Below are 25938 nucleotides of genomic sequence, written 5' to 3' on the forward strand. Positions count from 1 at the left end.
ATAAAAGCAACAATCAGATAGTTGTATGTGTGTAGAAATTCACCATTGCCAGTTAAATGAAGTGGCCCCTATTTTAGATACACTTCATTTAACTCACAATGGTGAATTTCTATACACCTGATCGTTGCTTTTATCCTCTCTTCAGTGACACGACACTAGCATAGTGGTTCCAAACATACATTCAGGTGCCATAATCCCGTATACTTTTTCTGCTCAAGTTCGGATCCATCTTGTCACATACACGCATTCATTAAATGGGTCCAATATCCATCGATTTTTTTTTTTTATTGTTTTTAATTTCATGACATTGTTTTACATTTTATTGTATTACTTTTCTATATGCCAGTGTGTAATAATTTTGGCTGTGAAGCACTTTATATCAGGTTTTTAATCATCGTCAGCCCCGTGACACTGCTAAACTTTGACATGGTCAGGTGCCCGGTTTGGCGTTTTTTTTTTAAAACAATACTGCACAAAAGGGCAACTATTTCTGTTGGTCACACCAGGTTTTTGTCCTGATGAAGAGGTCCTGCGTTACCTCGAAACGCGTTGACTGTTTACCTTTTCAGTAAATCATTCAACATATCCCACTGGATATACTGTGGATTCATCATCGACAGCGCATGAGTGGCACCTCCGTCAGGTTGTCTTCATCCAATTTGGTCCTTTTCAAGACTGGTGCCTTGCAGCAGCCGTGAGATAATTATATATGCGAGATACATGTTGCTTTGTAGCAAGCATACTAGGTGAGTTGATTCCTTTCCTTTACACCTCATTGTTTATTGGTTAAGACCCTATTGCGCTCTCTTTTTCCAGTTTTCTCTACTCCCATCAACAAGGTGGAAATCTGGACCACTTTTCTTTCGTAAACTGCTCCAGGTCTTTCATATTTGAAGGGTGCCTTCTCCGAACACCAATTTTAAGATCTCTCCAAAGGTGTTCAATGAGATTTAGATCCAGACTCATTCCTGCCACTTCAGAACTCTCCAGCGCTTTGCTTCCATTCATTTCTGAGTGCTTCTTAAGGTATGTTTGAGGTCATTGTCCTGCTGGAAGACCCATGACCTAACCCATCTTTCTGAACCTGGACATTACATTGTGACTCAATATCCTTTGGGAATCTTCAGATTTAATGATGCCTTTGAACCTCCACCATATTTGACTGTAGGTACTGTGTTCTCTTCTATGTAGGCCTCATTTCATTTTCATCAAACAGTAGAATGATGTGCTTTGACAAAAGGCTCTATCTTGGACTCATTTGTCCACAAGATGCTTTCACGGAAGGCTTTTGGCTTTCTCATATACATTTTGGGAAACTACAGTTTAGCTTTTTACTGTCTCTGTGTCAGCAGAGGAGTCCTCCTTAGTCTTCTGCTATAGCATTTCATTTAATTCAAATGTAGATGGATAATTCACGCTGACACCGATGCACCCTGTGCCTGCAGAACAGCATCAATTTCTAGGGAACTTGATTGGGGCTGGTTATCCACCATCTGGACTAACTTGCATTGCAACCTTTCATCAATTTTTCTCTGCCATTAACGTCCAGGGAGATTAACTACAGCGACATGCGTTGTAAACTTCTTGATTATGTTGCGCACCATGGACAAAAAAAATCAAGATCTCTAGAGATGGACTTGTAACCTTGAGATTGCTGATATTGGTTCTAAAGTCCTCAGACAGTTCTCTCCTCATCTTTCTGTTCTCTATGCTTAGTGTGGCACACACAGACACACAATGCAAAGATTCAGTCAGCTTCTTTTTTCTGGCTTAAGGTGTCATTTTCATATTGCCCACACCTGTTACTTGCCACAGGTGAGTCTGAATGAGCATCACATGTTTGAAACAAAGATGTTTACTCCACAATTTTGGAAAAGTGGCAACAGTTTTGTCCTGACCATTTTGGGGGGTTTCTTTGAAATTATGTGCAATTTGCCTTTTATTCTGTTTTTTTTCTGTTCCAATGCACACAGAAATAAACGTGTATAGCAAAACATGCAATAATTTTCTAGGAGAAATACTTAATTTTCTAAAACAATTTCAAGGGTGCCAAGTTCACTTTTGGCCATGACTGTATGTGACTATCAAGATTTAAGTATTGATATGGGTGGCAACATGTTTCTGTTGTAGTGAGCTGTTTATTGGGGCTGTTCAGAAATGAAAAACGCTGTAACAAGTATTCTAGATAGAACAGTACACACTGCACTTGCAAATATGCAAACAACTGTGTAAATTTACTGACACTCCTTTATCACCTATTCACAGGATGCTGGGACCTGCACTGATCGTCAGAACGGAGTACTTTTATCCATGTAAGAAAGGAGCAACAGTGCACATTCACAACTGTTAGGCCGGCCTCACACTAGCGAGTTTTACGGACGTATGAGCGCAGAAAATACACCCGTAAAATACGCATTACACACGGCCCAATGATTCCCTATGTCCCAGCTCCTATCTGCCGTATTTTACTGATCCGTATTATACGGTCTTGTACGGCCGTAGAAAATCGCAGCATGCTGCGTTTGTCACCGTGTTGCACAAAAAAATTGCCAATGAAAGTCTATGGGGACGAGAAAAATACAGATTACACACGGACCAGCAGTGTGACCTGCGAGAAATACGCACCGGTGTTAGAGAGAAAAGCCGGTAATTCAATTGCCGGCTTTTCATTTCTCCTTCTCAAACCCGACAGGATATGAGACATGGTTTACATACAGTAAACCATCTCATATCCCTTTTTTTTTTGCATATTCAACACTACTAATGTTAGTAGTGTGTATGTGCAAAATTTGGGCGCTGTAGCTGCTAAAATAAAGGGTTAAATGGCGGAAAAAATTCCGGAAAAAATTCCGTCGTTATGTCCCACGATGTAAATCCATCTGAAGGGGTTAAATCATTTTACAGCCAGGAGCTGTGCTAAAGCACTTGCTCGTGCCTGTAAACCCCGGGTACTGAAAGGAAAGCTGGGTGATCTGTAGTTACCTTGAGTTGCGGTGATGCGCCCTCTGCTGGATGTCCTCATGAACTGCAGCCTTGGAAAAGTTCCCACGCTCGAGTTCATATGAGGACATCCAGCAGAGGGCGCATCACCGCAACTCAAGGTAACTACAGATCAAACTGCTTTCCTTTCAGTACCCGGGGTTTACAGGCACGAGTGAGTGCTTTAGCACAGCTCCTGGCTGTAAAATGATTTAACCCCTTCAGATGGATTTACATCGCGGGACATAACAACGGAAGGTATGGAATATTGTTGTTTTTTTAAACTTTGTTTCAGATGACAAGGGTCTTCAGATGGATTAAGAGTCTAATAAAATATTACAACACCCTGTGTCTTTATTTCATTAAAATACTTTGTAATAATATGAGTGTGTTTTATTAACCATTTAGTACTATTGGATTAATAATGGATAGGTGTCATAATTGACGCCTCTCCATTATTAATCTGGCTTAATGTCACCTTACAATAGCAAGGTGACATTAACCCTTCATTACCCCATATCCCACTGCTACACGGGAGTGGGAAGAGAGTGGCCAAGTGCCAGAATAGGCGCATCTTCCAGATGTGCCTTTTCTGGGGTGGCTGGGGGCAGATGTTTGTAGCCAGGGGGGGGGGCAATAACCATGGACCCTCTCTAGGCTATTAACCCCCTTCTGACATCTGACGTACTATCCCGTCGAGGTGGGGTGGGCCCGTATGACCACTGACGGGATAGTACGTCATACGCGATCGGCCGCGCTCACGGGGGGAGCGCGGCCGATCGCGGCCGGGTGTCAGCTGCATGTCGCAGCTGACATCCGGCACTATGTGCCAGGAGCGGTCACGGACCGCCCCCAGCACATTAACCCCCGGCACACCGTGATCAAACATGATCGCGGTGTACCGGCGGTATAGGGAAGCATCGCGCAGGGAGGGGGCTCCCTGCGGGCTTCCCTGAGACCCCCGGAGCAACGCGATGTGATCGCATTGCTCCGAGGGTCTCCTACCTCCCTCCTCGCCGCAGGTCCCGGATCCAAGATGGCCGCGGCATCCGGGTCCTGCAGGGAGGGAGGTGGCTTACCGAGTGTCTGCTCAGAGCAGGTGCTGGTAAGCCTGCAGCCCTGCACAGTAGATCGCAGATCTGACCGAGTGCTGTGCACACTGTCAGATCACAGATCTGTAATGTCCCCCCTGGGACAAAGTAAAAAAGTTAAAAAAAAATTCTCCACGTGTGTAAAAAAAAAAAAAAAAAAAATCCTAAATAAATAAAAAAAAAAATATTTATTATTCCCATAAATACATTTCTTTAGCTAAATAAAAAAAAAAAAAACAATAAAAGTACACATATTTAGTATCGCCGCATCCGTAATGACCCAACCTATAAAACTGCCCCACTAGTTAACCCCTTCAGTAAATACCGTAAGAAAAAAAAAAAAAAAACGAGGCAAAAAACAACGCTTTATTATCATACCGCCGAACAAAAAGTGGAATAACACGTGATCAAAAAGACTGATATAAATAACCATGGTACCGCTGAAAACGACATCTTGTCTCGCAAAAAACGAGCTGCCATACAGCATCATCAGCAAAAAAATAAAAAAGTTATAGTCCTGAGAATAAAGCGATGCCAAAATAATTATTTTTTCTATAAAATAGTTTTTATCGTATAAAAGCGCCAAAACATAAAAAAATGATATAAATGAGATATCTCTGTAATCGTACTGACCCGACGAATAAAACTGCTTTATCAATTTTACCAAACGCGGAACGGTATAAACGCCTCCCCCAAAAGAAATTCATGAATAGCTGGTTTTTGATCACTCTGCCTTACAAAAATCGGAATAAAAAGCGATCAAAAAATGTCACGTGTCCGAAAATGTTACCAATATAAACGTCAACTCGTCCCGCAAAAAACAAGATCTCACATGACTCTGTGGACTCAAATATGGAAAAATTATAGCTCTCAAAATGTGGTAACGCAAAAAATATTTTTTGCAATGAAAAGCGTCTTTCAGTGTGTGACGGCTGCCAATCATAAAAATCCCGCTATAAAAGTAAATCAAACCCCCCTTCATCACCCCCTTAGTTAGGGAAAAATAAAAAAATAAAAAAATGTGTTTATTTCCATTTTCCCATTAGGGTTAGGGTTAGGGTTAGGGCTAGAGTTAGGACTAGAGTTAGAGTTAGGGCTAGGGTTAGGGTTAGGGTTAGGGTGAGGGCAAGGGCTAGGGTTAGGGTTAGGGCTAGGGTTGGGGCTAGGGTTAGGGCTAGGGTTAGGGTTGGGGCTAGTGTTAGGGTTAGGGCTAGGGTTAGGGCTAGGGTTGGGGCTAGGGTTGGGGCTAGGGTTAGGGTTAGGGCTAGGGTTGGGGCTAGGGTTAGGGCTAGGGTTAGGGTTAGGGCTAGTGTTACGGCTAGTGTTAGGGCTAGTGATAGGGCTAGGATTATTGCTAGGGTTAGGGCTAGGGTTAGGGCTAGGGTTGGGGCTAGGGTTGGGGCTACAGTTAGGGTTGGGGCTAAAGATAGGGTTAGGGTTTGGATTACATTTACGGTTGGGAATAGGGTTGGGTGTGTCTGGGTTAGAGGAGTGGTTAGGGTTACTGTTGGGATTAGGGTAAGGGGTGTGTTTGGATTAGGGTTTCAGTTATAATTGGGGGGTTTCCACTGCTTAGGCACATCAGGGGCTCTCCAAACGGGACATGGCATCCGATCTGAATTCCAGCCAATTCTGCGTTGAAAAAGGAAAACAGTGCTCCTTCCCTTCAGAGCTCTCCCGTGTGCCCAAACAGGGGTTTACCCCAACATATGGGGTATCAGCATACTCAGGACAAATTGGACATCATCTTTTGGGGTCCAATTTCTCCCGCTACCCTTGGGAAAATACAAAACTGGGGGCCAAAAAATAAGTTTTGTGGGAAAAAAAGGATTTTTTATTTTCACGGCTCTGCGTTGTAAACTGTAGTGAAACACTTGGGGGTTCAAAGTTCTCACAACACATCTAGATAAGTTCCTTGGGGGGTCTAGTTTCCAATATGGGGTCACTTGTGGGGGGTTTGTACTGTTTGGGTACATCAGGGGCTCTGCAAATGCAACGTGACTCCTGCAGACCAATCCATTTAAGTCTGCATTCCAAATGGCACTCCTTCCCTTCCAAGCTCTGTCATGCGCCCAAACAGTGGTTCCCCCCCACATATGGGGTATCAGCGTACTCAGGACAAATTGGACAACAACTTTTGGGGTCCAATTTATCCTGATACCCTTGTGAAAATACAAAACTGGGGGCTAAAAAATCATTTTTGTGAAAAAAAAAAAGAATTTTTATTTTCACGGCTCTGCGTTATAAACTGTAGTGAAACACTTGGGGGTTCAAAGCTCTCAAAACACATCTAGATAAGTTCCTTAGGGGGTCTACTTTCCAAAATGGTGTCACTTGTGGGGGTTTTTAATGTTTAGGCACATCAAGGGCTCTCCAAACGCAACATGGCATCCCATCTTAATTCCAGTCAATTTTGCATTGAAAAGTAATATAGCGCTCCTTCCCTTCCGAGCTCTGCTATGCGCCCAAACAGTGGTTTACCCCCACATATGGGGTATCGTCGTACTCAGGACAAATTGCACAACAACTTTTGTGGTCTAATTTCTTCTCTTACCCTCGGGGAAATAAAAAAATGGGGGCGAAAAGATCATTTTTGTGAAAAAATATAATTTTTTATTTTTACGGCTCTGCATTATAAACTTCTGTGAAGCACTTGTTGGGTCAAAGTGCTCACCACACATCTAGATAAGTTCCTTAGGGGGTCTACTTTCCAAAATGGTGTCACTTGTGGGGGGTTTCAATGTTTAGGCACATCAGGGGCTCTCCAAATGCAACATGGCGTCCCATCTCAATTCCAGTCAATTTTGCATTGAAAAGTCAAATGGCGCTCCTTTCCTTCCGAGCTCTGCCATGCGCCCAAACAGTGGTTTACCCCCACATATGGGGTATCAGCGTACTCAGGACAAATTGTACTACAAATTTTGGGGTCTATTTTCTCCTGTTACCCTTGGTAAAATAAAACAAATTGGAGCTGAATAAATTTTGTGTGAAAAAAAGTTAAATGTTCATTTTTATTTAAACATTCCAAAAATTCCTGTGAAACACCTGAAGGGTTAATAAACTTCTTGAAAGTGGTTTTGAGTACCTTGAGGGGTGCAGTTTTTAGAATGGTGTCACACTTGGGTATTTTCTATCATATAGACCCCTCAAAATGACTTCAAATGAGATGTGGTCCCTAAAAAAAAATGGTGTTGTAAAAATGAGAAATTGCTGGTCAACTTTTAACCCTTATAACTCCGTCCCCAAAAAAAGTTTTGGTTCCAAAATTGTGCTGATGTAAAGTAGACATGTGGGAAATGTTACTTATTAAGTATTTTGCGTGACATATGTCTGTGATTTAAGGGCATAAAAATTCAAAGTTGGAAAATTGCAAAATTTTCAAAATTTTCGCCAAATATTCATTTTTTTCACAAATAAACGCAAGTTATATCGAAGAAATTTTACCACTGTCATGAAGTACAATATGTCACGAGTAGTGTTGAGCATTCCGATGCTGCAAGTATCGGGTATCGGCCGATACTTGCTGTATCGGAATTCCGATACCGGGATTCCGATACTCTTGTGGTATCGGGTATCGGAACAACATTAATGTTAAAATGTGTAAAATAGAGAATTAAAATAAAAAATATCGCTATACTCACCTGTCCGACGCAGCCGGGACCTCAGCGCAGGAACCGGCAGCGTTGTTTGTTTAAAATTCCCGCTTTTACATGGTTACGCGAAGTCCCGGCTTGTGATTGGTCAGGGCGGCCATGTTGCCGGGCCGCGGACCAATCACAGCAAGCCGTGACGAAAATACGTCACGGCTTGCTGTGATTGGTCCGCGTCCCGGCAACATGGCCGCCATTAACCAATCACAAGCCGTGACGTCACGGGAGGCTGGAAACGCGCTCATTTTAAAAAGGGCGCGTGTCCAGCCTCCCGTGACGTCACGGCTTGTGATTGGTTGCGTCGCGGTCAACCAATCACAAGCCGGGAGGCTGGACACGCGCCCATTTCAAAATGAGCGCGTCCAGCCTCCCGGCTTGTGATTGGTTGATCGCGGCGCAACCAATCACAAGCCGTGACGTCACGGGAGGCTGGACACGCGCCCATTTCAAAATGAGCGCGTCCAGCCTCCCGGCTTGTGATTGGTTGATCGCGGCGCAACCAATCACAAGCCGTGACGTCACGGGAGGCTGGACACGCGCCCATTTTAAAATGAGCGCGTGTCCAGCCTCCCGTGACGTCCCGGCTTGTGATTGGTCAGGGCGGCCATATTGCCGGGACGCGGACCAATCACAGCAAGCCGTGACGTAATTTCGTCACGGCTTGCTGTGATTGGTCCGCGTCCCGGCAACATGGCCGACCTGACCAATCACAAGCCGGGAATTCACGTAACCAAGTAATAGCGCGATTTTTAAACAAACAACGCTGCCGGTTCCCTCGCTGAAGTCCCGGCTGCGTCGGACAGGTGAGTATAGCGATATTTTTTATTTTAATTCTTTCTTTTACACATTTATATGGTTCCCAGGGCCTGAAGGAGAGTTTCCTCTCCTTCAGACCCTGGGAACCATCAGGGATACCGTCCGATACATGAGTCCCATTGACTTGTATTGGTATCGGGTATCGGTATCGGATTGGATTCCGATACTGTGACGGTATCGGCCGATACTTTCCGATACCGATACTTTCAAGTATCGGACGGTATCGCTCAACACTAGTCACGAGAAAACATTGTCAGAATCGCCAAGATCCGTTGTAGCGTTCCAGAGTTATAACCTCATAAAGGGACAGTGGTCAGAATTGTAAAAATTGGCCCGGTCATTAACGTGCAAACCACCCTTGGGGGTGAAGGGTTTAATATCTGCCCTCAGTCACTGGCTTTACCACTCCGGCAGAGAAAATTGCGCGGGAGCCCACGCCAATTTTTTCCGCCATTTAACCCTTTATTTTACAAGCTACAGCGCCCAAATTTTGCACATACACACTACTAACATTAGTAGTGTGGAATGTGCAAAAAAAAAAAGGGATATGAGATGGTTTACTGTATGTAAACCATGTATCATATCATGTCGGGTTTGGGAAGGAGAAATGAAAAGCCGGCAATTGAATTACCGGCTTTTCACATATATCGCGCTGAATTAAATATACAGTAAATACAGAATATATATATATATATGTGTCTCAATGACATTTTATATATATATATATATATATATATATATATATATATATATATATATATACACACTGTATATGTTTTAACGAACATTTGAGCACATAAATCCATTAGATGTCGGTTTTGCAAGCCTGCGATAAAATATCGCAGTACGGATGCCATACGGATTACATACGGAGGATGCCATGCGCAAAATACGCTGACACACCCTGCCTACGGATGACATACGGATCACTATTTTGAGGACTTTTTTGCGTATTACGGCTGTAAAAAACGGACCGTATTTACATACGCTGAGTGTGAGGCCGGCCTTAATCCTTTCATTCCCTATAGAGCTGCGGAGCACTGCTCTTTGCTCTTTCTTGCAGTACCAGAGGCGCTGAATGGAGAGTTGGTCAGGTATCCAACCTGCAACTCTGTTTTTGTTACGATGATAAAAGTGTCACATGGAGAATTGAAATTCCCATTTCTTTTGATTGGTTCAAGTCTCAGAGGCCAAACCCGTTCAGCAAGTTATCATATTTGCTTTGAATGATGGGTTATAACTTGTTTTCACTGAGAATCCCTTTAATGGGGTTCTCCAACAAATGTGCTAAAATAAAAAAATTAAATAATTTTACATTTAAATCTTAAACATTTTTCTACATACCTTCATTTAACAAAAAGGTATGCTTTATCTACTGCACTCTGTCAGGATTCAAAGATAGCTACCGACATTCACAACCTGTCCTAGATTTCAGGACAAACTGCGTGAAGCATGACACAGAAGTCACATCAGAGCAGCGTCCTTTCAGATATTATGAATGTGCTTTCCTCTGTTCATTAAACCTTACAGGACATGGAGGAGTGGAGGTGGACTGAAGAGAAGGAATGGACTTTCACGATGCCTGACAGGACGCTGCTCTGATGTGACCTCTGTCTCGTCAGTTATTTATTTTATTTATCTATTTTAGCACATTTCAGGGAAAACCCTTTTAAGTCTCCATGTGTCCTGAACCATAAACCCTTGCATTTGTTTGGAGACATCAAAATGAGTGCCCCCATTTTAGTGCCATCATCAAACCCAGAGTTGTTTGGTCATGCAGTTTTAATTCCATCTGTCCCCTACTTCTTATTAGGCCGTAGTCACACTAGACCGTAATACGGACGAGCGCAATGCGTTAAAAAATTGCATAGCACTCGGCCCAATGTTAATCTATGGGGCAGCTCCTATTATCTGTTGTTTTCTCGGCCGTATTCAGGATCCGAGTGAAATCGCAGCATGCTGCGATTGTCAGCGTATTTTGGGCGAGAATCGCCAATGCAATCTTTGGGTGTGAGAAAAAAACGGATTACACATGGACCATCAGTGTGACTTGCGAGAAATATGCACCGGTGTTCTATAGAAAAGCCGGCAATTCAGCGCGGTGTGCAGTAAAATCACACTAACAGGTTAGCATAGAACAGATAAAATTAATGTCTACACATAGTATAAGTACTATATATATATATATATATATATATATGTCAGTGATATATATATATATATATATATATATATATATATATATCTCAAAATTGGAACAGCATCACATATTACCGCAGTTGTCGTGCAGCGCTTCCCACCCAAAGTTCAATTGGCCTCCAGTAATAAAGATAAAAAAAGGAAAACGGCAGAAAAATTAAAGAAAAAAACGGGCTTTAATGCCTGAACGGCGTGGCAACGTTTCGGATATAGTATCCTTTCTCAAGCAGTGAACATACAAATGAAGTGAGTATATATAGAAAACACATGTTTTTCAATAAAAGATCGTTTAACAGTCTTTAGCTATTTAAAACATCAAAACAGTAACGATCATTAAGCCAAAAAGTGCAATCAGTGCCACTATAGTAAATCTATTCAATATATGACTCATGTACATACATCATAAAGTGCACAGTGATAACTTTTAAAATTTACCAAATGGTCAATCAAAACAACTCAGGTGTCCCAAATCTCTGAAACAGAACATGTTGCACACTTACAAATATAGTCTCACATGTGTATATATCTCCGGCGTTCTCCTGACACTAGTGCGCATGTCTATGACATCAACCCAAGAACCAATGAATTGTGGTCCGCATTTGCGCACTACTATGCTGAAGGTATCAGCGCCATGTTGGAAAGGTGCATATGCAGCGCCCCCTCCACCGCCGCAGGGCCGAGGGGTACCCGGTACCGGGCCTCTGAGTCTCTGCTTCTGGGGTTGTCACGGCGGCTAGGCCCCGGTCCGTGACCCTGCCGTGGGGGGCGCACAGTAAAATGCAAGGTGTGGGTGTTGGTAGTAATGATAGCGATGTAGCGGTGCAGTTGTGGGGGTGCAGGTCGCAGTAAATAACAAGGACACCAGGTTGCAGTCTCTTTACCTCTTTACTGGAGATCTCTGAGTCCTCAGTCCAGAACACGGTTCACCAGGCTACGCAAGTCCAGCCGGTCCAATGGCACCTCCAGAGTCCTCCTCTCAGGTGGAGATCTGTGCCTTCCTTCTAGCGCTATGTGTTGTAGTCCTTCCCTGCTGTGCTCACGGAAAGTGACCCCACAACGGTTGTGTCTGTTTCTTAAGTTCCCTCACAACTCGATTTGATGTTCCTCTGTAATCCACCCCTTCCCTGTATTCAGGTTGGAATGGCACCCGTTTGTCAGGTAGGCCTGGAGTTCTTCCGGGACCCTAGAGACGCCCCTCTCCCGCAATTGCCCCCCAAGACTTCATAGGTGATATGTGGTAGACAGCCCGCCTGAGACCGACTGTCCTGCCGCTGTTTGGAGTATGGCTTGAAGCTGTATTCTAATCCACTCCCTCGGCGTTCCGGCCACCGGTATTGCGCCTCAGCAGGGTGCTGCCTCTTTCAACAAAACCCCTGCTGGTATTCTCCTTCTGCTTGATCTCGTTTCTCACTCAGCACAATCTGCCTCGCTTCTAGTCCTTTCTTGGGCACCGCCGCTAAGCTGAGCAGGCACGGTCCCGTTACGTTCTCTCAATGCCAAGCCTCTGCCAGGATCCCACCCCTGGCAGAGACCCTACAGTCTCTCCCTTCACAACACCCTCTGCCACAGGGTGTTGCTCTGTTCAATCCCGTCAGCGTTCTCTTCTAACTTCCTGCCTGACCCCCAGTTTACCCACTATGGTGGGGAGTGGCCTAATGAATAGCACCCTTAGCTCCCCCCGGAGGCCCTGCTGTGAAACATATTGGTGTCTGTGATACCTGATTGGAGGAACTCCTTCAGTGCCATCGAACGTACCATGGCTCCCCTTAGTGGCAGAGCCACAGTACTGCAACGACCAGAACTCTGGGGCGCTGCACTCCCCCCTGGTTAAACACAGTACTCCGGGACTGGGAAGAAAAACAACAATACAGATTAGTAAACAGACATACAATTTTGTTGAGTGCAAAACAATAAGTATACTTGAACAGGCTTCCCTTTATGGGAGGTGAGGACACTTTTAACGTTACAAACATAGTCAACATTATAAATTACAGGCTATACATAACTCCTGTTACCCAACCGGGTATTCTACTTAGTGCAAATTCTGGAACAATAAATTAACATTGCCTTAAGAAACATACACTCTTAGTTTACCAAAGGCCTTCCTATAATCACATTACAGGGTAGGGTAACTTCACATTCTCCTACTTTGAACCTGCAGGACCGCCTGTCCCTATGGCACCAGACCTACTGCCTCTCCTTTCTTTTACAGGACCGCCCCGTTCAGCCAGGGCCTACTGCCTTTCGCTACTATACATAGTATAGACATAACATTCCTTTCGTTTAAAGAACTCTGAGCCAGCTCTACTCGGCTCCTTTAAGGACTCACTCCCTAACCCCTACGGGTTCGCTTTCTGTCCTTAGTAACAAAGTAACTTTCTATGGGGACGCAGGGTTTACCTTCTATCCTCACCTTCATCATTACTTCTTTACTTTCAACTACGCAGATCTCTACTTCTACCCCTGCGGGCTCTCTGCATCTTTTCCTTTCACAAAACATTATTTTCAGATTTCACAATTCAAACAATTTAAACACATATAACTTTTCATGTAAAACAGTTACATTCTTTTTCTCAAAGCATCATCATGTTACCATTCTAAAACAGTATCGCTTTCAAGTTCAATTCCACGCATCCCCTTTAAGAGGGGACCAAGCCTTTCTGAGGTAGCTCGTCTTCTCAGCCTACCAGTCCACGCAAAGGCTCCGGAATGGCATCTTCGCAAAGTGTCTTTTAACTAAAACCAGTAGGAAAGGTATCTTCGCAAAGTGTCTTTTAACTAAAACCAGTAGGAGGCACCCTTAAGAAGGTGCAACTATTTACAAGGAAGTTCGAATCATGCACAGTCCATGATTACTGCAGTTTGTGTAAAACTTCTGGAAAACAACAATAGTGACCCCGGGTCAACAAAGGGGTCACCTTTTAAAGTTTACCCTGGACGGGTTTAGCAACAAACAATCAGGAACAGTTAAAGGAAAACTATTTACACTTTTCAGGTTTCCGAGGTTTATTCTTCTTCAGGTGGCTTTGGTTCCAGGACCCCGGACACTGTAGCGCCAGTGTCCGCGGTTCGAACATGCAGTTGAACTCGATTGGCCAACTCTGGGGCTGCCACTAGGCGTACCGTTGCAATGGTGACAAGTTCGGGTACTCCCGGGACCAGGTCTGGGGTAGCTAGTGCCGCGGCTCCAGACATACACCGCCGAACATTCCGTGCATACCACCCGAGTGGGTTCAAGTGGCGGCTGTAGGTCACTGGATCCCCCTTTTGTAAGGGTTCTCCGCTTCGGCCACAACAGGGAGCCCTCACGTTACAATGCGCAACGAAAACATCAGTATCCAGTCCCGGCTCGTGTATGAGGCCCCACCCCCTTTTTACATGGTAGGCCAACACAGTGCCCCGCCTTACCACGTCTCTGTCATCCCCTGTCGGGGGGGGTTGTCGTACTTTCGATGGGCCCATCGACTCAGTCCCTTTCCGTCCTTTCCACTGCAGAATCAAGCACTGTCTATATTGTTCCCATGTAAGCACCGCAAGAGTGGACCCGTTCTCCCGGGATCCATCTGCTCTAAACCAGGGGGTGTCCCACCGAAGAACTACTCCATCTAAACTCACATCCACGGGCTCCCCCACTCCAGTCGACAGCGGTGGCACCATCCTCCCCAGGTCATCGGGGGATAGCACCATTAGCCCTGCCGAGATAAGTCGCTCCCTACTGAGACGGAGGTGGGTCATGGAATCGGGCCCGTGAAGGGGAGCAGGGACGTCGGCCATACCTGCGCCTAATGTGGTTCCATCGGTGTCGCTCCGGTCCATTAACAAGGGTGCTGGAGTCGGCTGCAGCCTGGACTGCGGCTCCTCCAATAGGATTCTCGGATTCGGCTCCGCTTGCTGTAGTTCCTCCTCCTCTAACTCCGAAGTCAGGATTGGTGGACGTAGCCCCGCTGTCGGGTCCGCAGGCTTCCGGTCCATCGTTGGTGAAGAAGGGCAGGCCGGAACTGCTCCTTCCTCGCTCAGGCACTCGCCGTTCATCGTCGCTGCCCGATAGTCGGTGGCAGTGCATGCACCTAACTCCGCCATTTCTCCGAGGTCGGGCTTCTCCATCCCCAGCCCCTCGCTGTTGCATATCAAGGGGTGTTTCTCTTCCGTTTTGGGGCAGGCCATTCCTCTGCAACCAGAAGTGCAGGGGGCGGTAGCCATTTCTCGCGCCACACTGGGAGTCTCCGCCCATAACACGCCCTCCTTCCCCTTGGATGCAGCAATGGCGGCGCCTTTTGGCGGGAACTTTTGGCGGCTAATGGCGCAGCACAGTCTTACAATAAAGTACAGTCCAAGCACAGTAAATTACAGTCTCTAGGCACACATGACCTGATTCTTCAGGCTTAAGTAGATCCTGTTCGTGACGCCAAGTTCTGCAGCGCCCCCTCCACCGCCGCAGGGCCGAGGGGTACCCGGTACCGGGCCTCTGAGTCTCTGCTTCTGGGGTTGTCACGGCGGCTAGGCCCCGGTCCGTGACCCTGCCGTGGGGGGCGCACAGTAAAATGCAAGGTGTGGGTGTTGGTAGTAATGATAGCGATGTAGCGGTGCAGTTGTGGGGGTGCAGGTCGCAGTAAATAACAAGGACACCAGGTTGCAGTCTCTTTACCTCTTTACTGGAGATCTCTGAGTCCTCAGTCCAGAACACGGTTCACCAGGCTACGCAAGTCCAGCCGGTCCAATGGCACCTCCAGAGTCCTCCTCTCAGGTGGAGATCTGTGCCTTCCTTCTAGCGCTATGTGTTGTAGTCCTTCCCTGCTGTGCTCACGGAAAGTGACCCCACAACGGTTGTGTCTGTTTCTTAAGTTCCCTCACAACTCGATTTGATGTTCCTCTGTAATCCACCCCTTCCCTGTATTCAGGTTGGAATGGCACCCGTTTGTCAGGTAGGCCTGGAGTTCTTCCGGGACCCTAGAGACGCCCCTCTCCCGCAATTGCCCCCCAAGACTTCATAGGTGATATGTGGTAGACAGCCCGCCTGAGACCGACTGTCCTGCCACTGTTTGGAGTATGGCTTGAAGCTGTATTCTAATCCACTCCCTCGGCATTCCGGCCACCGGTATTGCGCCTCAGCAGGGTGCTGCCTCTTTCAACAAAACCCCTGCTGGTATTCTCCTTCTGCTTGATCTCGTTTCTCACTCAGCACAATCTGCCTCGCTTCTAGTCCTTTCTTGGGCACCGCCGCTAAGCTGAGCAGGCACGGTCCCGTTACGTTCTCTCAATGCCAAGCCTCTGCCAGGATCCCACCCCTGGCAGAGACCCTACAGTCTCTCCCTTCACAACACCCTCTGCCACAGGGTGTTGCTCTGTTCAATCCCGTCAGCGTTCTCTTCTAACTTCCTGCCTGACCCCCAGTTTACCCACTATGGTGGGGAGTGGCCTAATGAATAGCACCCTTAGCTCCCCCCGGAGGCCCTGCTGTGAAACATATTGGTGTCTGTGATACCTGATTGGAGGAACTCCTTCAGTGCCATCGAACGTACCATGGCTCCCCTTAGTGGCAGAGCCACAGTACTGCAACGACCAGAACTCTGGGGCGCTGCACATACCTAATTATATCCCAACATGTTATACTGTCCCCAGCGTCTTCTTAATATAAAAGCGCATGTCCGTGACATCTATGCAAGGACCGAAAGAATTGTGGTCCGCATCTGCGCATTGATACGCTGAGGGCGGCGGCGCCATATTGGAAAAGGTGCAAAAACCACAGTGGATCAATATCTTAGAAAAGCAAAGTAGTTATATCGCCATTAGTCTGCGCAACTTGTAACAATTCTTTTTATTATAATTCCAAAAAAAAACACATTGTAGCTCAAGTCAGAGCAATTATACTGGCATAACTAACATTATATACGATATAGTCACCAAAATAGAGGACCACACTCATATGTTTAAATAATAAACATAAAAAAAACATAATAGGCACAAATGGTTGGAGCATGAGCTCAATATAGTGTGAACAGTCCCTGACTCCCCACAATTAAGCAAGGAGTCATAAACCGGAGCAGGAAAATAGGAAAATTTTAAAGAAACAAAAAAAGAGAAAACAATGAGTGCTGTCTCATAATTCATTAAAGCCCATTTTTTTCTTAAATTTTTGTGCTGTTTTCCTTTTTTTATCTTTATTACTGGAGGCCAATTGGACTTTGGTTGGGAAAGCGCTGCACGACAACTGCGGTAATATGTGATGCTGTTCCAATTTTGACTTATATATTATGTTTTGTGGAAATTTGCATCGGACTATTTTTTCTATTTTTTTTCATATTTTCTTTTTTCCTTTTATTGTGTTTTTCGTACTGCTCAGTGTGGGCTATGGAAAATTTGTCTGAACCTGGTGTTTTTTCTTATACCAGTGAGGATGGAGAAAGAATATTGGGTGGTATGGAAGTGGATGCTGCCTTCCTAAGTACACCATCACTGTATGATTTGAAAAACAAATATGAGAATATTACAAAAAAGACTATAACTACACAATTGCATTTGGTGACTCTGAGTGAATATATATTATAGAGTCAAGAAAATTCCTAGAGGACTCCGTTCCAATATTCGCCCAAATCTAATGTCTAATGATGTTTCTTTTTGTGCTAAATTTAGCATGATTTCGAACAAATATGGCTTGGATATTAGTCTCCTTAATATTGAATATCTGCAACAGGAGATTAAGAGACTGAATTTTGAAATAGCACAGGTGGAACCCCAGATAAAAAGTCTTATGAAGGAAGATGAATTAAAAACTTTCAAAGAGGCACTAAAAATTAAGATAGACAAATTGCGTATTGAACTGGAAGATGTAATGCGTAGGAAGTGGAACCGAGATATGGATGATTATAGAGATGGAAATATCTATAATTTTCAAAGAGAGAATTCAGGAACTTGGAAAAAAGGTCGCTGGATAAACAGGGATAACTTTGGTGGTTGTAGTAATGAAAATGTGTTACCTAATTGTGATTTTTTTAGGACCAGATTCAAGGAAAAAATGAAACCAGTAGGAAAAGGGGAGGAAAAAAACATCGGAGACAGCAAAAAAGAGAAAAGAGGGAAAAACAAATCACCGGCAGAGAAACAAATGGCAACAAGGAGCAAGGAACAAGTCTGGTAGTGAATATTTCAAATAAAATTCTGACTGAAAGTCACATATCAGTTTTAAATAAGGGCTTGTCGTTTGGTTTAAGCACTCATGTGAACTGGTTCCAACTGAATGTTGATTTACAGCGTTTTTTTAGATCAATCAGATTAAAGGAATGGTTTTGTAACAAAATCCAAATAGATAAAATTCTTAGTAGTGAATTAAACTGCAAACAATTGGCCTTGCCTAAAAAAAGTAATTTTACTCCATCTGAAAATTCCCCTGTAATAGATGCGTTTATAGATTTACTATAGTGGCACTGATTGCACTTTTTGGCTTAATGATCGTTACTGTTTTGATGTTTTAAATAGCTAAAGACTGTTAAACGATCTTTTATTGAAAAACATGTGTGTTTTCTATATATACTCACTTCATTTGTATGTTCACTGCTTGAGAAAGGATACTATATCCGAAACGTTGCCACGCCGTTCAGGCATTAAAGCCCATTTTTTTCTTTAATTTTTGTGCTGTTTCCTTATATATATATATATATATATATATATATATATATATATATATATATATATATATATATATATATATATAGCGCTAGATAGCAGAAAAGCCGGTAATTAAATTGTCGGCTTTTGCTGTCTCCTTCCCAAACCCGACAGGATATGAGACATGGTTTACATACAGTAAACCATTTCATATCCCTTATTTTTTTACATATTCCGCACTACTAATGTTAGAAGTGTCTGTGTGCAAAATTTGGGGGCTCTAGCTGTTTAAATAAAGCTGGGGGGGGGGCAATAACCATGGTCCCTCTCTAGGCTATCAATATCTGCCCTCAGTCACTGGCTTTCCCACTCTGGCGGAGAAAATTGTGCGGGAGCCCTCGCCAGTTTTTTCTGTGATTTAACCCTTTATTTTAACAGCTAGAGCCCTCAAATTTTGCACACAGACACTTCTAACATTAGTATATAGATAGTGACATATATAGATAGATAGATAGATAGATAGATAGATAGATAGATAGATAGAGATATAGATAGATAGAGATATAGATAGATAGAGATATAGATAGATGGAGAGATAGATAGATAGAGAGATAGATAGATATAGATAGATATATAAATAGATATAGATAGAGATATATAGATAGATATATATATAGAGAGAGATAGATAGATAGAGATAGATATAGATAGATAGATAGATAGATAGATAGATAGATAGATAGATAGATAGATAGATAGATAGACAAAAAAATTGGAACAGCACAATGCTCACCAGTGGGTGCCTAGCCTCCTGGGCGAGATGGTCCACTCATCTACCCAAATTGCATACGAAATAGAAAAAAGAAGGCAGCACTCCAAGTCCTTTTAAAGTGGAAACATGTGTAGTTTATTCAAACCCACATCTCTTGTGCGACGTTTCGGCTCGCAATGAGCCTTGAGAAGGGTGCCTTCTCCAAACTGCCATTTTTAGATCTCTCCACAGGTGTTCTATGGGATTCAGGTCTGGACTCATTACTGGCCACCTTAGAAGTCTCCAGTGCTTTCTCTCAAACCATTTTCTAGTGCTTTTTGAAGTGTGTTTTGGGTCATTGTCCAGCTGGAAGACCCATGACCTCTGAGGGAGACCCAGCATTCTCACACTGGGCCCTACATTATGCTGCAAAATTTGTTGGCAGTTTTCAGACTTCATAATGCCATGCACACGGTCAAGCAGTCCAGTGCCAAAGGTAGCAAAGCAACCCCAAAACATCAGGGAACCTCCGCCATGTTTGACTATAGGGACCGTGTTTTTTTCTTTGAATGCCTCTTTTTTTCTCCTGTAAACTCTATGTTGATGCCTTTGCCCAAAAAACTCTACTTTTGTCTCTCCTGACCAGAGAACATTCTTCCAAAACGTTTTAGGCTTTTTCAGGTAAGTTTTATCAAACTCCAGCCTGGCTTTTTTATGTCTCAGGGTAAGAAGTGGGGTCTTCCTGGGTCTCCTACCATACAGTCCCTTTTCATTCAGACACCGACGGATAGTACGGGTTGACACTGTTGTACCCTCGGACTGCAGGGCAGCTTGAACTTGTTTGGGTGTTAGTCGAGGTTCTTTATCCAACATCCGCACAATCTTGCATTGAAATCTCTAGTCAATTTTTCTTTTCCGTCCACATCTAGGGAGGTTAGCCACAGTGCCATGGGCTTTAAACTTCTTGATGACACTGCGCACGGTAGACACAGGAACATTCAGGTCTTTGGAGATGGACTTGTAGCCTTGAGATTGCTCATGCTTCCTCACAATTTGGTTTCTCAAGTCCTCAGACAGTTCTTTGGTCTTCTTTCTTTTCTCCATGCTCAATGTGGTACACACAAGGACACAGGACAGAGGTTGAGTCAACTTTAATCCATGTCAACTGGCTGCAAGTGTGATTTAGTTATTGCCAACACCTGTTAGGTGCCACAGGTAAGTTAAAAGTGCTGTTAATTACACAAATTAGAGAAGCATCACATGATTTTTCGAACAGTGCTAATACTTTTGTCCACCCCCTTTTTTATGTTTAGTGTGGAATTATATCCAATTTGGCTTTAGGACAATTCTTTTTGTGTTTTTTCATTTAAGACAAATTAAATGAAGATAATAATAACAAAGAATTTGTGTTTTCAATCATTTTCAGGAAGAAACTGAGTATTATCTGACAGAATTGCAGGGGTGTGAATACAGTTAGGTCCATATATATTTGGACAGAGACAAAATTTTTCTCATTTTGGTTATAGACATTACCACAATTTAATTTTAAACAAAACAATTCAGATGCAGTTGAAGTTCAGACTTTTAGCTTTCATTTGAGGGTATCCATATTAAAATTGGATGAAGAGTTTAGGAGTTTCAGCTCCTTAACCTGTGCCACCCTGTTTTTTAAAGGGACCAAAAGTAATTGGACAATTGACTCCAAGGCTATTTCATGGACAGGTGTGGGCAATCCCTTCATTATGTCATTCTCAACTAAGCAGATAAAAGGCCTGGAGTTGATTTGAGGTGTGGTGCTTGCATTTGGAAGGTTTTCCTATGAAGTAAACATGCGGTCAAAAGTGCTCTCCATGAAGGTGAAACAAGCCATTCTTAAGCTGTGAAAACAGAGAAAAAACCCATCTGAGAAATTGCTACAATATTAGGAGTGGCAAAATGTACAGTTTGGTACATCCTGAGAAGGAAAGAAAGCACTGGTGATCTCATCAATGCAAAAAGACCTGGGCACCCACGGAAGACAACAGTGGTGGGTGATCGCAGAATAATCTCCATGGTGAAGAGAAACCCCTTCACAACAGCCAACCAAGTGACCAACACTCTCCCGGAGGTCGGCGTATCAATATCCAAATCTATCATAAAGAGAAGACTGCATGAAAGTAAATACAGAGGGTTCACTGCACGGTGCAAGCCACTCATAAGTGTCAAGAATAAAAAGGCTAGACTGGACTTTGCTAAAAAACATCTAAAAAAGCCAGCACAGTTCAGGAAGAACATTCTTTGGACAGATGAAACCAAGATCAACCTCTACCAGAATGATGGAAAGAGAAAAGTATGGCGAAGGCTTGGTACAGCTCATGATCCAAAGCATACCACATCATCTGTAAAACACGGCGGAGGCAGTGTGATGGCTTGGGCATGCATGGCTGCCAGTGGCACTGGGTCACTAGTGTTTATTGATGATGTGACACAGGACAGAAGCAGCCAAATGAATTCTGAGGTATTCAGAGCCATACTGTGAGCTCAGATCCAGCCAAATGCAGCAAAACTGATTGGTCGTCGTTTCATACTACAGATGGACAATGACTAGTGTTGAGCATTCCGATACTGCAAGTATCGGGTATCGGCCGATACTTGCTGTATCGGAATTTCCGATACCGAGATCCGATATTTTTGTGATATCGGGTATCGGGTATCGCAACAACATTAATGTAATAATGTGTAAAAAAGAGAATTAAAATAAAAAATATCGCTATACTCACCTGTCCGACGCAGCCGGGACCTCAGCGAGGGAACCGGCAGCGTTGTTTGTTTAAATTTCGCGCATTTACTTGGTTACGTGAGGTCCCGGCTTGTGATTGGTCAGGGCGGCCATGTTGCCGGGACGCGGACCAATCACAGCAAGCCGTGACGAAATTACGTCACGGCTTGCTGTGATTGGTCCGAGTGCCGGCAACATGGCCGCCATTAACCAATCACAAGCCGTGACGTCACGGGAGGCTGGACATGCGCGTATTTTGAAAAGCGCGCGTGTCCAGCCTCCAGTGACGTCCCGGCAACATGGCCGCGATTAACCAATCACAAGCCGTGACGTCACGGGAGGCTGGACATGCGCGTATTTTGAAAAGCGCGCGTGTCCAGCCTCCAGTGACGTCCCGGCAACATGGCCGCCATTAACCAATCACAAGCCGGGACGTCACGGGAGGCTGGACATGCGCGTATTTTGAAAAGCGCGCGTGTCCAGCCTCCAGTGACGTCCCGGCAACATGGCCGCCATTAACCAATCACAAGCCGGGACGTCACGGGAGGCTGGACATGCGCGTATTTTGAAAAGCGCGCGTGTCCAGCCTCCAGTGACGTCCCGGCAACATGGCCGCCATTAACCAATCACAAGCCGGGACGTCACGGGAGGCTGGACATGCGCGTATTTTGAAAAGCGTAATTTCGTCACGGCTTGCTGTGATTGGTCCGCGTCCCGGCAACATGGCCGCCCTGACCAATCACAAGCCGGGACCTCACGTAACCAAGTAAAAGCGCGAATTTTAAACAAACAACGCTGCCGGTTCCCTCGCTGAGGTCCCGGCTGCGTCGGACAGGTGAGTATAGCAATATTTTTTATTTTAATTCTTTCTTTTACACATTAATATGGTTCCCAGGGCCTGAAGGAGAGTTTCCTCTCCTTCAGACCCTGGGAACCATCAGGAATACCGTCCGATACCTGAGTCCCATTGACTTGTATTGGTATCGGGTATCGGTATCGGATTGGATCCGATACTTTGCCGGTATCGGCCGATACTTTCCGATACCGATACTTTCAAGTATCGGACGGTATCGCTCAACACTAACAATGACCCAAAACATGCAGCCAAAGCAACCCAGGAGTCTATTAAAGCAAAGAAGTGGAATATTCTTGAATGGCCAAGTCAGTCACCTGATCTCAACCCAATTGAGCATGCATTTCACTTGTTAAAGACTAAACTTCAGACAGAAAGGCCCACAAACAAACAGCAACTGAAAACCACCGCAGTGAAGGCCTGGCAGAGCATCAAAAAGGAGGAAACACAGCGTCTGGTGATGTCCATGAGTTCAAGACTTCAGGCAGTCATTGCCAACAAAGGGTTTTCAACCAAGTACTAGAAATGAACATTTTATTTAAAATTATTGAATCTGTCCAATTACTTTTGGTCCCTTTAAAAACAGGGTGGCACATGTTAAGGAGCTGAAACTCCTAAACCCTTCATTCAATTTTAATGTGGATACCCTCAAATGAAAGCTGAAAGTCTGAACTTCAACTGCATCTGAATTGTTTTGTTTAAAATTCATTGTGGTAATGTCTATAACCAAAATGAGAAAAATTTTGTCTCTGTATCTATATACACTCACCGGCCACTTTATTAGGTACACCATGCTAGTAACGGGTTAGACCCCTTTTGCCTTCAGAACTGCCTCAATTCTTCGTGGCATAGATTCAACAAGGTGCTGGAAGCATTCCTCAGAGATTTTGGTCCATATTGACATGATGGCATCACACAGTTGCCGCAGATTTGTCGGCTGCAAATCCCAAAGATGCTCCATACAAGGCAGGATGGATCCATGCTTTCATGTTGTTTACGCCAAATTCTGACCCTACCATCCGAATGTCGCAGCAGAAATCGAGACTCATCAGACCAAGCAACGTTTTTCCAATCTTCTACTGTCCAATTTCGATGAGCTTGTGCAAATTGTAGCCTCAGTTTCCTGTTCTTAGCTGAAAGGAGTGGTACCCGGTGTGGTCTTCTGCTGCTGTAGCCCATCTGCCTCAAAGTTCGACGCACTGTGCGTTCAGAGATGCTCTTAGGCCTACCTTGGTTGTAACGGGTGGCGATTTGAGTCACTGTTGCCTTTCTATCAGCTCGAACCAGTCTGCCCATTCTCCTCTGACCTCTGGCATCAACAAGGCATTTCCGCCCACAGAACTGCCGCTCACTGGATTTTTTTTCTTTTTCGGGCCATTCTCTGTAAACCCTAGAGATGGTTGTGCGTGAAAATCCCAGTAGATCAGCAGTTTCTGAAATACTCAGACCAGCTCTTCTGGCACCAACAACCATGCCACGTTCAAAGGCACTCAAATCACCTTTCTTCCCCATACTGATGCTCGGTTTGAACTGCAGGAGATTGTCTTGACCATGTCTACATGCCTAAATGCACTGAGTTGCCGCCATGTGATTGGCTGATTAGAAATTAAGTGTTAACAAGAAGTTGGACAGGTGTACCTAATAAAGTGGCCAGTGAGTGTAGACTGTATATATATGGACTGTATATATGTTTTTACGAATATTTGAGCCAAGCCGGCAAGAAAATGTCGCTCTACGTATGCCATACGGATGACACACGGATAATTTTTTGGAGAAAAAATCGTATCCTCGCATTGAATACGGATCACTGTTCAGGAAATTTTCTGCGTATCTCGGCCATCAAAAATGGACCGTATTTTTATACGTTGTGTGTGACTCCGGCCTTAAAGTGGAAAACAACTAAAGTAAATTAGTAACAATCATCAGACTGTGAGAGCAGGAGTTATTTATCTATCCTGACTCCATTTTGGTCAATTTACATGAATCTCCTTGCTTTCCAAAATGTATATATATTTGTGTATATTTTGTATATATGTATATATATATTGAGATAAGGAGTCTCAGGAATTTCTACTAACTAGACTTAGAGATAACATATCGAGAAGTAAAAGTAAAGAAATACAACCACACCTAAGACCCTTAACGCCTTCCCTACATTTGCAGTACATGTCATGATCGAGAAGGACTTCCCGACCGATGCAGTACATGTACGTCATGGCGATCGCCCGCACACAGGGGGCTGTGCAATGGTGACAACCTCCGTGGTCAGCTGATTCTGACAGCTGACACCTGGCTCTCAGTGCCAGGAGCCGTGCCCGCACCACTTTCGGCACTTTAACCCCCTGATGGCAACGATCACAGCATTTAGAGAGCAGGCAAAGGGAAGAAAGCCCTTCTGCCCGTGGATCGTAGACCCTGCAACGTCAATGGGGGTCCCAATCGTTGCCATAGTGACCCAGTCACGAGGCACTAGGAAGTCAGTTAGATCATGCGCAGTGTACCTGATGATTATTTTTTCAATCTGCCTCCCAAAGATTGCAGTAAGGTTCGGCTCACATTTATCCTGCACTCTGCGCTGAGCACTTACATCTGTGTTCTGTGTAATTCCTTGAAATACGGGATTCAGATGGAACTCCGTGCGGAAGATTTCCTATCATGATGCAGATGGAGGCACTGTGGACGCTGTCTGGCCTGTGATCCGGCGGTGTCCGTCTTTTTATTAGGAGTGCATAAAAGTGCTGTCGGCCACAGTTTTATGCACCTCTGAAAAAAGGACACCTCTGAACAGAGACCAGATGGAGTCCAGAGTTACTCTGCTGACTCGTTATAGTGAATGGATCCCTCAGGAGTTTCATCTGAATTATGTCACTCGAAGATTTAAAGGGAAACCCCGATATAAGTGCTCAGCATAGAGAGCCTAGTAAATGTAATCCAAATTATTATGTACAATTTTCAAAATAAAAGCTTCAATTCAATCTACAAAAAAAAAAAACAAATTCCCACTCAAGTCCATCATTTGTTGACAGAAATATAGGGGTTTTGCACAATACTGGTAGCACAAGGGCTCTGGAAAAGTGAAATGGCCCTCACACCCCCAAAAGAAATTCAGCAAATTCTGTGCTCCCAAATCCAAATGCCCCTCTCCCTTCTGAGCCTCGATGTGCCTAATCCACATTTAGCGTGCACATGTTTGTCATTTCTGTAGCGATGAGAGCCCTCCTAATTTACAGGTGCATGAG

At 44.3% G+C, this 25938-nt stretch overlaps 1 protein-coding gene across 4 annotated transcripts in view; it reads left to right on the forward strand.

The window, feature by feature from the left end:
• FGF1 (fibroblast growth factor 1) overlaps positions 1-25938 on the forward strand; it is a 308763-nt gene that overhangs the window by 217941 nt on the left and 64884 nt on the right. The window lies entirely within an intron of this gene.

Source organism: Ranitomeya variabilis, chromosome 5 (assembly GCF_051348905.1).
Source record: "Ranitomeya variabilis isolate aRanVar5 chromosome 5, aRanVar5.hap1, whole genome shotgun sequence".
Taxonomy (NCBI): Eukaryota; Metazoa; Chordata; class Amphibia; order Anura; family Dendrobatidae; genus Ranitomeya; species Ranitomeya variabilis.